The sequence below is a fragment of the Thalassophryne amazonica genome, chromosome 9 (genome assembly GCF_902500255.1).
Source record: "Thalassophryne amazonica chromosome 9, fThaAma1.1, whole genome shotgun sequence".
NCBI lineage: Eukaryota > Metazoa > Chordata > Actinopteri > Batrachoidiformes > Batrachoididae > Thalassophryne > Thalassophryne amazonica.
This window is the reverse complement of record NC_047111.1, coordinates 71,329,281-71,341,114: the sequence shown is the minus strand read 5'-3', so window position 1 is coordinate 71,341,114 and position 11,834 is coordinate 71,329,281. Positions and strand designations below refer to the sequence as shown.

Here is an 11,834-nt window from a genome sequence, read left to right as displayed (position 1 = left end):
TTATTTTGATGACTCGGTTATAGATGCACCTATGGTGACTATTAAAGACTAATGTGAAGTCACATATCACCTTGCTGTTTGTCACATGGCCTTCAGACCTTGGACAACATCGAAAGGTCAGACTCATTTTCAAAGATGGAATTGAAATTGAATAGACTGAAAGGTAAAACTCAAGGAGAAACTGGTTCACTTGTGTCAGAACTGATCAAATGTGAATGTGTTTCAAACATAGAATGCACAGTCACTACACATACATTTTGTTGAGCTGAAAACATTTTTGCAGATATTAAAATGTTGAAATTCCTCAGTAAATTACCTCTCTTTTCATCTTTTAAATACATTTATAGAAATTTGTCTCCTCCACTAATTCTATCAAACAAGACATTTGCTTTCTGCAAAATGAGAATTTTATTTCACACATCTGACACAAATCTCTGGACTATTTTATGAGCACTGCATGGGTTGAAGGAGAGTAAAGAGAGAAAGAATGAAAAGCAAGGAGGGCATTTGTCTATTTTCTGTTTTGTCAGATACCCATGAGAGGATTACATGTTTGAATGTATCATTAAGGAAAAAAATAAACCCTTGTTTCAATTCCTAACAGCCATTTTTGAGCAGTGCGTCTTTGTACACTCTTCTTTCACATTCAAAGTGCATCTTTTAAACACGTTATACATGCACTCAAGTGCACGGCTATGAAAGGAAATTAATATTTAAGCACTGAGCCGCAGGTGGAGGAGCAGCAGTCATTTCTCAAGTCTTCTCCAACACATCTTTTATTTACCAGCTTGAGGTTTCAAAGTGGGTTTAAACATCATCATTTTCTCCCTGTGTTCTCTTTAATCAGTCACTTCGTCTCCCCCACCTTCTTCCTGAACTTTTATTTCCATGTATGGTACGCAAATGCTGTCGGATCATATTCACTGAAGAGTATCTCAATGAGTATTTGTGTTCCTCTCATGTCAGGGGGTTACAGATCGGCCGGTTTTCTTAAAATCCTCAGGAAATACACGCAGATGTGAACACTCAGGAGAGGGCCAAAGTGCCACAAGAGGGATGCATGCATTCGAAGAGGGATTTGACATGCGATATGTAGACGCTCCATTCCTGTGCAGAACTATTGAGAAGCCTCCCGGAGATTCGGCTTTGATGTTACCCTGTGTGATAGATGAGAGAGGTTGGAGGAGAGAGGAAAGGTAATGCTGCTGACACAGGAGTTTGACTTAACTTTCTTCCTGATGCTTTTTTAAAAAAGTCTCTACCACCTTGCTTTCTGCACCTCTGTGTCTTTGTACAAAGCATCAACTTCACGTAGAAGGTAAGGAGAGTGTAAACTGACAATGGATGCTATGTGAGAGTACCTGAAAGGTGAGGAGTTGACAAGTTTAGTTATTAATACACCTAAGGCACAATCTAAGCATCTATCTATGTTGCTCTATTTATTCAGTAGGTTCAGTAAGGTAGCCGCAACGTCCTTCTCCCCAACTGCATCTTCTGGCCAGTTCTGGAGTATTCCAATGCTATCCCGGCACAGATGGGATATAATACCTCCAGCACATTCTGGGATTGTACAGGGTCTTCTCAAAGTTGGACATGCATAGAAAACATCCAAAGGAAGGTACCCATGAAGTAATCAGTTTGGATGCCGAAACCATCTCAATTAGCTTGTTTCTACATAAGGGCCTTGTCACACAGCACATGGCGATAGCTAAACGAAGGGAAAAAAATGTAAAAATGTCAGAAATTGGGGCAGCATGGTGGCTTAGTGGTTAGCACTGTTGCCTCACAGGAGAAGGTCGTGGGTTCAATTCCCGTGGCCTTTCTGTGTGGAGTTTGCATGTTCTCCCCGTGTTTGCGTGGGTTTCCTCCGGGTGCGCCGGTTTCCTCCCGCATCCAAAGACATGCGGGTTAGGTGGATTGGAATCTTTAAATTGTCCGTAGCTGTGTGTGTGGGTGTGTCTGTGTTTGTTTGTTTGTGGCCCTGCGACAGACTGGCATCCTGTGCTGGGTGTACCCTGCCTCGCGCTCTATGGCTGCTGGGATGGGCTCCAGCCCTCCGCGACCCTTAAATGGACTAAGCGGTAGTAGATGGATAGATGGATGGATGTCACAAATTGTTGAGAAAAGGTAGACGAATAATCCTGCACTTTTCGCATCACCAATAAGCCTGCACAAATTACATCACTGTTCCCACTAAGTATGTAGAATCTATAGTGCATTCAGAAAGTATTCACAGCACTTCACTTTTTCCACATTTTGTTATGTTACAGCCTTTTTCCAAAATGGATTAAATAATTTTTTTTCCTCAAAATTCTACACACAATACCCCATAATGACAATGTGAAAAAAGTTAGTGTTGCTATTGTTTTTAGATTTTTGCAAATTTATTAAAAGCAAAAAAAAAATCTAAGAAATTATACGTACATAAGTATTCACAGCCTTTGCCATGAAACTCAAAATTGAGCTCAAGTGCATCCTGTTTCCACTGATCATCCTTGAGATGTTTCTACAGCTTAATTGGAGTCCACCTGGGATAAATTCAGTTGACTGGACATGTCAGAGCACAAACCAAGCATGAAGTCAAAGGAATTGTCTGTAGACCTCAGAGACAGGATTGTGTTGAGGCACAAATCTGGGGAAGGCTACAGAAAACATTTCTACTGCTTTAAAGGTCCTATTGAGCACAGTAGACTCAGTCATCTCTAAATGGAAGAAGTTCGGATCCACCAGGACTCTTCGTAGAGCTGGCCGCCCATCATAACTGAGCAATGGAGGGAGAAGGGCCTTAGTCATGAAGGTGACCAAGAACCCGGTGGTCACATTGTCAGCGCTCCAGCATTCCTCTGTGAAGAGAGTAGAACCTTCCAGAAGGACAACCATCTCTGCAGCCATCTCTGTAGCAATCCACCAATCAGACCTGTAACTTTCAGCAGGACAGTGACCCTAAGCCCACAGCCAAGATATCAAAGGAGTGGTTTCAGGACAACTCTGTGAATGTCCTTGAGTGACCCAGCCAGAGCCCAGACCTGAATCCGATTATCCCTGGAGAGATCTGAAAATGGCTGTGCACCGACGCTCCCAGTCCCATCTGATGGAACTTGAGAGGTGCTGCAAAGAGGAATGGGCAAAACTATCCAAAGATAGGTTCGCCAAGCTTTGGGCATCATACGAGGTCTGTTAGAAAATATCGGACCTTTTTATTTTTTTCAAAAACCTGATGGATTTGAATCACGTGTGCTTGCATGAGCAAACCTTGAACCTTCGTGCGCATGCGTGAACTTTTTCACGCCTGTTGATTGCATCATTTTCTGGTAAGCAGGCTTTGTGTGAGGTGTTTGTTGTGCGCTTGGCGTTTTTTCATTCCAAGGAAAAAGACAGAATGACTGGAGCAGCACCGCATCAAATTTTGCCAGAAACTGGGCGACAGCCAGGTGGAAACCATTCTGATGATTCAGACGGCTTTCGGTGACGATCCTCTGGGCATCACACAGACTAAGGAGCAGTACAACCGGTGGAGAGCGAGCCACATCCGGTCGGCCATCGACATGCTGAAATGACCAGATCATTTCCAAAATGAATGCTGTGGTGATGCGGGACCGTCGTGTGACTATCCGAGAAATTGCAGAAGAGGTGGACATCAGCACTTTTTCAGTACATTTCAATTTCAATTTTCAATTTATTTATTTATTCTTTTACATGAGAATGTACAGTACAGACACAATACATTCACAGTAAGAACAGGAGTAGGATGAAGACCAAGTCTTATTTAATCCCTACCCCATTCTCACACAAAGAATACAGTAAACAATTAACATAGATGGCTACATACAGTATGATTTTTTTACATTGTTTTTACAAATAAGACTTCAACATTTATTTTTTAAATTTATATTTGAATTGAATAATATTCGAACATGATTTTAATTCATTTCCCAAATAGTTCCATAACTTAACTCCAGCATGTGAGACACTCATTTGTTTAAGTGTTGTTCTAGAAAAAAGGTAATTTAAAATCAAGATTTCGTCTACTATTTTCATCATTCATAATAAAAAGATTTTGCAAAATTTGTGGTAACAAATTATGTCGAGCTTTTAACATGATTATTAATGTCTGTAAAGAAATAAGATCTTTAGGTTTTAACAGCCCTGACTTCCAAAAGAGTCCAGAAGTGTGCGCATTCCACTGTGACAGAAGATTTGGCGGTGAAAATCATGCCGATGGCTTCGGCACGAAGCTGCCGACAGCGCAGCAAAAGCGCCTTTGTGTTGAAGTCTCACAGGACATGTTGTGACATGCCCACCTCTTCCACAATTTCTCAGATAGTCACATGACTGAAAAGTCACCGAAAGCCATCTGAATCATCCGAATGGTTTCCACCTGGCTGTCGCCCAGTTTCTGGCAGAATTTGATGCGGCGCTGCTCCAGTCGTTCCGTCTTTTTCCTTGAAATGAAAATCTGCCGAGCGCGCTGCACACGTTGCACACAAAGGCTGCTTACCAGGAAATGACGCAATCGACAGGCGTGAAAAAGTTGACGCATATGCACGAAGGTTCAAGGTTTGCTCATGCAAGCATACGTGATTCAAATCCATCAGGTTGTTGAAAAAATAAAAAGGTCCGTTTCTTTTCTAACAGACCTTGTATTCAAGAAGACTTGAGGCTGAAATTGCTGCCAAAGGTGCATCAACAAAGTATTGAGCAAAGGGTGTGAATACTTATGTACACGTGATAGCTCAGTTTTTCATTTTTAATAAATGTGCAAAAATTAAAAAAAATAAAACTTTTTTCATGTTGTCATTGTGGGGTATTGTGAGTAGGATTTTGAGGTGAAAATCCATTTTGGAATAAGGCTGCAACATAGCAAAATGTAGAAAAACTGAAGTGCTGTGAATACTTTCCAAATGCACTGTAACCTGTGTTGAGTGTTTTAACTTCAAAGAAACAAATTATTCTGAAGTATAAATTGTAATCTTTGATATTATGTGTTATGAATTTGTATACTTTGTAAATCATTTATGATTCTTCTGCTAGAGGTCTTTTTTTATCTTTCAAAGCATCAGGATACTAATTTAAAAAAAAAAATACAAACCAGTGCAGGATTCATGATACGTTTGTGCTGATTCACGATGCATTGTTTCACAGTTAGTCATTATTATTTGAGATTTTGTCCCAAAAAGACCAATTATGCCAGACTGATATTTAATTGTTTTTAATTAGTCCGCTGTTCTTCACTAATCAAAGACATGATGTCACAAAGGCCAGCAGAACATGATTTTAGATTTAATTTATGAGTGGATTCTCAGGGATAAAACCTTAAAAACTCTGGTCCACAAAATAAAACCATACTTTTCCAGTCAAGCACAGACTTGCATTAACTAAGACATAGAAGGTTTCGATCATTTTGCCCTTCCATTACAGCACCTGTCGACTTTTTGTTTCAAATCTCATTCCATCTTCATTACCTTGTGACACACACACACACTTTGTATTTAATAAGCCAGGTTATTCAGCCTCGATGTTTGTTCTAACAGCACAAATAAAACCTTGGCTTCCATAACACTGCTTTCATAGTTACTGTATCCTGCCGTAGTCATTTATTGAAGTGGCAATCGTCCTACTGCACAGATATTCAGTGTTACTTTTAGAAAGTAAAGAGTTTTGCACAAGGTTTTACCACATTATCCTGCACATAGTGACATGTGTTCTTTTCACATTTTAAGCTGCTTTTCTGAAATAAATATCCAAATGAATCACGTGATAACCTCCTCTCAGCAATGAGGAGCTACTGGATGAGTCTTATGGGCCTTTGAATAGTATTGATATCATCTATATTCATGTTATCTTGTTTTAGATACATTCACTGGATTGAGAAATGTCATTGTATATGATTAGCATTTAATACATGAGTGAACTATGAGCCTTTCCTGGCCACAAGTAAGTCAGAGCCTCTTGCTTACAAGGAGCTATGGTGCACCCTAGTGGTTGTTAACTGAATTTAAAGATACCTCTTCAACCATTTCTTTTGTTACATTGGTGTGCAGAAGTCTGAATCCTCCTACTGTTTTTGCATAAATATATTTTGTTTGTTTGTTTTTTCTTCCTTAAATTTGCAAAAACTTATACAGAAGCAATACATTTTCCCCCAAATAAGTAAAAAAAAAAAAAAAAAACCCTGATTACTCTGTAGGTTTACAAATTAGAATGAATTGATCATGTTCTTATAAAGCCAAAAAGATATTTACTCCAAAATAATGATTCTTAAAGATAAATGCTTGTGACATTTATTTTGTTAAACATTTAAAATGTTAAATATGTAATCCTTCAAATGCTGATTATTATATCTTTATATTATGGAGAAGATTTTCTTTGTTTGCTTGGTATTTATGCTTGATGAGTTTTTAAAATCGTGCCCAGAAAAACTGTACATATTATTATATTACATATGTTGTCAGTGTTGGGCAGCACAGTAGCTTCGTGGTTAGCCACCTGTGGCCTTTCTGTGTGGAGTTTGCATGTTGTCCTCGTGTTTGTGGGGGTTTCCTCCGGGTGCTCCCACATCCAAAGACATGCGGGTTAGGTGGATTGGAAACTTTAAATTCTCTGTAGGTGTGCGTGTGGGTGTGAATGTGTTTGTTTGTCTATATGTGGCCCTGTGACAGACTGGTGCACCCCGCCTCACGCTCTATGACTGCATGTCTTTGGACGTGGGAGGAAACCGGAGCACCCAGAGGGAACCCACGCAAACACGGGGACAACATGCAAACTCCACACAGAAAGGCCACAGGTGGGAATTGAACCCATGACCTTCTCACTGTGAGGCAACAGTGCTAACCACTAAGCCACCGTGCTGCCCTCCAGCACCGCACGACCCTTAATTGGAGTAAACATTTGAAGATGAGTGAGTGAGTGAGTGACTATTCAGCGTTAAATTTGATATTTATTGTTTTTTTAACCTGTCCAGGTTTTAGAGTTGCATTAGGAAGGGCATCTGGTAAAAAAAATTCTGCCAAATCAACATGCAGGTCCATTTCAGATCTGTTGTGGCAACACTGAGCAAAAAAGAAGTTGAAAGATTCAGTCATTTCTCAAGTAAATATGGAAGGAAACATTGTCTTAATGATGTCATAAACACAACAAGATCATTATTATTATTATTATTATTATTATTATTCTCAATTCAATTTCAATTTCAATTTCAATCATTTTCAATTTATTAATTTATGCCATCTCACGACAGAGTCGCCCCAAGGCGATTCACATAACACACAATTCATAACAACAGAGTAAATTTAACATCAAAAGGGCACAATAAAAAAGTAAAACACAGTAGAATAAAAAACATTACAAGCCAAACGTAAAAACAGAATAAATTAATGACAGTCTATTATTATTACAGAAAGCAGCACTGTTTCCTCACAGCAAGAAGGTTGTGGGATCAATTCCCGCCTGTGGCCTTTCTGTGTGAGTCTGCATGTTGTCCAAGTGTTTGGGTGGGTTCCCACAGCCTGATATTCTGTCCAGGATGTCAGGCTGTGGGAACCCCATCTCATGCCCTATGACTGCTGGGATAGGCCCCAGCCTACCCAACCCCCCACCCCGTGACGCTTACTTAGAATAAGTGGGTATAGAAAATGGATGGATGGATTACAGAAAACTTAAAAATGTGTATGAAATTGTGTGCCTTTGACACTTACAGAAATGCCTTTTTATTGATCCCTTTTAATTTATTCTATTTATTTAATGACAATGTGCAGCACTTTGGAACCTGGGTGGTTGCCATCCAAGGCAGTTCTGTGATGTCATGGATGCATTGAAGCACAGTACCAGCTTATACACTAGGTGACATGTTTAGGTGGGAGCTGTTACAGCCCAGCTCAAAAGCCGCAACAAAAAGTGAGGCACACATGGAAGCACAGATCTTTTTAACCCTTTGTAAGGCATTTATTACAAAAAGTAAAAGAAAAGAAAAAGAAAGGGAGGCATACTGGAATAAGCCAGAGGACCAAGCCAGGACCAAGCACACGTGGCCACTCCCCACGCCGCGATCCGGAGGAGGAAGAGCGTGCGGGAGAGAGCAGAACTCCCCTCTTTTATAGCACCCAGGACAGGAAACACACACATTAAGACAGCAGCACAACAAACACATTAGGATGGCCGCAAAGGGCCGTCACAGGAGCACTAAAATTCTTGGTAACTCTTTGTTTGAGGAGAGGGGGCTACAGCCCCATAAAGTCCAATGTAGAGGCGTCTCTGTCTGTCGCTGCATTGTGGATCATATTGTGTAGTTTCCTGCTCTCCACAATCTGCTCCTCAGTGATGAATGTGTATCCATTCTTAATATGGGGAGAAAGGGATCGGGGACTTGAACTGAAATGCTACTGCTAATAGGGAGATCTTATCTCCAATTACCGTTTTAATGGCAAGAGGTCCTCTTGATGTCATTTAACTGCAACATATCAATCCAGCTTCATCTGTGCTGACATTTTAATCTCAGCAGTTATTATCAGCGTGGACTACGCCGGGCCGTGTGACAGCTCTGCAACAACCACTACTAACTCCAGCTCAGATCTCTGGCATTTATGAAAGGAAAAGCTCACGATATATGTTATCTGTTTCTATTAGTGGAGACATTTGTCCGCCCAATCGATGTGTTGAAGGTGTCTGGTGTGTTCCTATACATACTGCGGCAATCAGTTGCAATTTCAGAGAAATGTGTTTGGCTCTTTCATCTATCAGACCTGTCGTCAGGTAAGTAGGTAAATGAAAGAAAGTCTGGAGATAATGATGGCTGAGGTAATGAAAGGCGATCAACTTTGATGAAGAAGAAAAAGACGTATGTGAAGGTTATTAGATTGAAAGAGATTGAAAGAGCCCATAAAAAATATTATAGTGCTGGGAGATTTTTTGAAGACATCGAAAAGGCAGTTACGAAGATGTATGTATGCACTGTGGAAAATCTGTCTTCCTGTCTGCATGTCCGCCTGATTTTATATCCTTATGTTATGTCGTTTTGTCCACCTGTATATCATGGATTTAATAGCAGCTCTGACCCTTCAAGGTCAGTGTTTGCAAGCCACTTTTCTTTTTAACTCACATGCTTCTGGGATTCAGTATTTACAAAACAGTGATATTTATTCTCTGATTTAGTCATGGGCATGATTTGGGCATAATATAAAATAAATCAATCAGAGGCACACTCTTGTTTAATAATGCACTAATGAGTCAATGCACTAATGAGTCAGTGTGCCAGCAGACAGCAGCCACCAAAGCTCCCTGAGGTGATGCATGAAGTACCAATGTGAAGCTTTGCATTTTCCAAGAGTATTTATGTTATTCCTTTTAATAGTTGTTTTCTATCTAGTTTCATTGTGTATACAGGATGTATGTCAGCTGTGCCCAACCCTAGTCCTGGAGGACCCCTGCCCTGCATGTTTTCTAATTCTCCCTGTTTCACTCCCAGGCAACTAACTCTATCAGGTGTGCTCAATCGATCAAGAGCTGGAAGACACAACTTTTTTTAAAAATCAGGTGAAACTTAAGTAGGGAGACGTGGAAAACGTGCAGGGCAGGGACTCTCCAGGATCACGGTTGCTGACCTCGAGAATACAAAATATATATTTAAAGTACAGCATTTAATTACAATAGCTGTTGATTAATTTAATATGGTAGTTAATTAATAAGTAAATAATTAATTAATTAATTGTTGTAGCTCAAAAGGCAACACACCTTGCCCCGTGATGTGAGTAGTGCTCATTCAGGAAACTAGTGTCAAAAACTAAGAGGAACTTTAATTGGAGACTGAAGTTCTGCAACAGATCCAACAGAAAGACTGTAATTTTTTAACAACATAGTACTGTACCATTACTGTAGTCAGAACAAATATTTAACATGAAAAAGACTTGCCATTATTGAAGAGCCATTATAAATTAATAATATATATGAATAAATCTACAATGGTATTCCAGTACAAATTGCAAAGTTCAACATGATATCATCAGTGTAATTATGATGTGTAATGTAGGATTTTCAAAGTAAAACTGCTTCAGAGTAATGAAATATGCAATCAACTGCTGAAAATTTAGGTTTGGGTAAAAACAAACAAATTACTCCTATGACAACTCTGGACAACTTGGAAATTAGACTGGACCTATGAAAAACTCAAAATACAAGAAAATTGTAAAAGCAGAAGTTCTTTTAAATTACACATGCCACTTAAGAACACATCTTTGTAGGAGTTGCTCTAACATCAGTCACATTGTTCATAATAGTCAACAAATAAAAGCTGACGATGCACTGAGAAAGAAACCATTGCATTTAATTGACTATGTCATCATGTGACAGCAAGACAGTCAGGGTGTCTGTTTGGCTCTTAAACTCCATGTTACTTCACACATTCTTAAGAGAACATAATCTACCTGGTCTATCTTCAGCACTGATAAACTGTAACAACCAGCCTATTTGCACAGGTTTCAATCCAGTTTGGATGAGAAGGTGTTTGCCATGGGATCACTGCCTGCATATACACAACAGAAATGGAAGTACGGTTCATCCGGAAAGTATTCACAGGGCTTTACTTTTTCCACATTTTATGTTACAGCCTTATTCCAAAATGAAGTAAATTCATTCTTTTCCCCTTAAAATTGTACTCACAACACCCCATAATGACAACATGAAAAGATGTTAATTGAAGTAAGCGGGTATGGATGGATGGATGTCATAATTAGGATGTGTCTGTATGCATCAGGTGTATTCTTTGCATCAGTCTAAAAAATGTATAATTTTTCTGAGACAATGAACCTCATGTGGGAAAAAGGAAAATCCCTGCGGTGGAAGTGGATGCTGGTCTGGTCACCTCTCCATAGCAAAATTTGTTCTTTGCTGTCAGATGTAGCTGTGACAAAACAATGGTCTGACCATGATGATTGGTAGATGAGATGGGAAAGTATATTTCAAGCTACAAGAACATTTTAAAAAATCTTATCTTAAAAACAATACTAAAATTTTAAAAGCAATTCTGAATTTCACAGGTAGCCAATGTAAAGAAGATAAAACCGGTGTGAAGTGTGCCCTTCTGTTAGTTCCTGTTAAAGCTTCACTGCAGCATTCTGTACCAGCTGGAGACGAGTGACTGCAGATTTGTTAAAACAAATAAAAAGAGAGTTACAGTACAATAATCTAAATGAGAGGAAATAAAAAGTGTGTGTCACCTCTTGCCTGTTGTTTGTATCATCTCTGTGCCTCGTATGTGTGTGTGTGTGTGTGTGTGTGTGTGTGTGTGTGTGTGTGTGTGTGTGTGTGTGTGTGTGTGTGTGTGTGTGTGTGTGTGTGTGTGTGTCTTCCTTTGCCTGTCACGTGTGCCGTCTCTGTGTGTTGTGTGTGGAAATGTGGAGGTACGAGTACATGTGTGTGAATGAGAGGGAGCCCAGTGGAAAAGTGCAGTTACGAGGAGCAGAAAAGGTAAAAGTAGATGAGTTTAAATACTTGGAGTCAGCTGTCCAATGTAATGGAGAGTATGGTAGAGAGGAGAAGAAGAGACTGCAGGCAGGATGGAGTTGGTGGAGAAAGGTTGCAGGAGAGATATGTGACTGAAGAATATCTGCAAGAGTGAAGGGGAAAGTTAACAAGACAGTAGTGAGACCAGCTATGTTGTACAGTTTAGAAATGGTGGCACTGCTGTTGGTAAAGTTAGACCGTACGTGTGAAGTGCCTTGAGGGAGCATTGTTGTGATACAGCACTATACAAATAAGTTACATTGGATTGAATTAAATTTAATTTATATCCCCCGCAAAAAAAAAAAAAAAAAAAAATTGGACTGGTATATATGAATCACCAT

At 39.6% G+C, this 11,834-nt stretch overlaps 1 long non-coding RNA gene across 1 annotated transcript; it reads left to right on the top strand.

Moving 5' to 3' along the window:
• The first annotated feature begins 610 nt into the window (after positions 1–610).
• LOC117516573 lies at positions 611–11,672 on the top strand. The gene is made up of 3 exons (XR_004562469.1): positions 611–621; positions 4,161–4,171; positions 11,458–11,672. It is a non-coding gene; the product is annotated as an uncharacterized LOC117516573 (long non-coding RNA).
• Positions 11,673–11,834: the final 162 nt, after the last annotated feature.